This window comes from Egretta garzetta, unplaced genomic scaffold (assembly GCF_000687185.1).
Source record: "Egretta garzetta isolate BGI_Z169 unplaced genomic scaffold, ASM68718v1 scaffold836, whole genome shotgun sequence".
NCBI classification, from domain to species: Eukaryota; Metazoa; Chordata; class Aves; order Pelecaniformes; family Ardeidae; genus Egretta; species Egretta garzetta.
Genome location: NW_009260060.1, coordinates 244,968 through 247,232, shown reverse-complemented (window position 1 = coordinate 247,232; position 2,265 = coordinate 244,968).

Here is a 2,265-nt window from a genome sequence, read left to right as displayed (position 1 = left end):
GGGCTTCCCCGGGTCACTTCTGGCACCAACCCGGAGCCACGCTTAGGGCAGGCGGGCGCTCCGGATGCGAGGAAGCAGCATCGCCTGACGGCAGTGGAACGAACAGCTGTTGAGTGATCACTGCTCTTAAAAAAAAAAAAAAAAGTATTTTCTCTTTTTTAAAAAAATTACTAAGCTTTCAGTAATGCATGTAACTTCCCCACTTCTAGGAACTCGCCCACATCTGTGAATTACTGTCACTCAGCTGAAACTAGCTTTTTGTAAAACAAAATGAGACCAAAAGGTGCTTTCATGTTTTCCGTCAGTGTGCATCTACATCTTCCTCTTGATGGGCAGTTCTGATTATTTTTTTTTTTTTCTTTAACTAAATCCAAGGATGTACCTGGAGGGGCTCACAGTGTTGTAGGTGAAGTCTGAGGTCTGCCACTCTGTTAAAGCAGAAAAGAAGCAAAGATTTACCAAGGAAAAGGAGACCTGTAATTAAAGTGCTCATTTAGGAGCAAGTAAACCTGCGTTCTTTTTCCTGCTTCAAAGACTGCTTACTACGTGCTGAATACAGCCTTACTAAATAGCCTTTCTAATAGTAAGGCTATTAAAAACTGTTGGTGCCATGGTAGTAAAATGAGGTCTAACCCTCACTCAAAACAATTAAAAGTTTGAAGTTCAGCATTACAGAGCCAATTCCACCACTGCCGAAGCACTTCTGAAAGTCCTACTGCAAGTCCTAATTATTAGATGCCTAAATACTAGTGTACCAAAAAAATGCAGATAATTTTACCTCCTAAATTTGCATTAGCCAAGCAAATTTTGTGGTGAGAAAGTCCCACTCCAGTGCAAACTTCTGTTTTTACCTTTCTAGATAACCTAAAGAAATTCATAGTTCTTGCTTGAATTTTTAGTAATGCTTTTGCTGAGTCTGCCGCAGTGCCCTTCCCAATTATTTGCAAAGGGTTTCCAAACGAGGTTAGTGCACAGATGTGATCCAGGTGAGTGTGCTAACACCCTTTTTGGTCATAGCCTTTCTGGGTTGTAACCTAATGACTCACTGAGTCATCCGATCACAGATTTGCCTAAGATTTCCAGCTAAGCCTAGCTTCCTTTCATTACAGCAAAGAATGCCAATGAATGCTGACTTACAAAAGGAATTTCAACCACAGTAACTTAAAATATTTGAAAGATTCAGGTCTTGTAAACAACAAAAGACCTGCCCCCTTTGTAAGGCTTGTCTTGCCACGCAAAACCCCAATTAATTAGCAGTTTATGCTGGGCTGAATTTCTTTTTCCTGCAAGTCTTAAGGTATGGTCATTGATTAATAGCCTTGAGCTCTTTTCTCTTCTCTGTCAAGAAGCTCCCAAGTCCTTCTATAAAGTTCACCTTTCTTTCCCTTCCAGGAGACCTGCATGATTTGCCCATACGAGTCAGCCAGCAGCAGAGACCACATGGTCCCCTCGGTGTTCGTCTTTGAAACAGATGTCAGAGTCTCACGTGGAACCCACTACAGGAGATTGCCTCCAGCACGTTCATACCTGTGCAGTAATAGCATCTCCCCTCAGAGTACAACATGACATTGCACCCTGACACACTGCATCTCAACCAGAATTATACTTACCTTCTTTTCTTGAACACAGTATGAGATCACAAGATCTGAGGGTTTTTATCACGATTTTGGTTGTTGGGTTTGTTTTGGTTTTGTTGTTTTCGTTTTGTTGTTTTGGTTTTTTTTTTTTTTGGGGGGGGGGGATGATGGGATGAATGGGAGAAATAACCTTTAAATGTCTGAAACTTCTACTCAGTTGTTTTTCTGTTTTCATTATACCCAGAAAAATTGCAGTGTATACAAGTTCATTTTAAGCCATGTTGTGGTTTAGGGTTTTTTTTTTGTCTTTTTGTGTATGTCTAAACAACATTATCAGTATCAGGCAAACCTATATGCTGGTTTACTCTTTGTTAGAAATAAAGTAGCCTAATTTATCAGATTCTAAGAAGCTCTCAAGTCTCTGGTTTATCTACAACATACAGTTCTCTGTCAGAGCATGGAATGGCAGCTTTGTATGACCATGGTAAAAAAAAAACCAAACAACTTACAAAAATCTAAAAGGAAATTGCATCTTACTAATTCTGATGTAATTCAGATATGACATAAGGCACAGTACTACTCTATGGCTTGTTGATACTCTAGTTTTGAAAATCTGCTGACAGGCTTGGAAACTGCAGAGATTTTATTATCTGATAATTTCCTTTTCCCTTGAGTTTCTCTGTTGTTA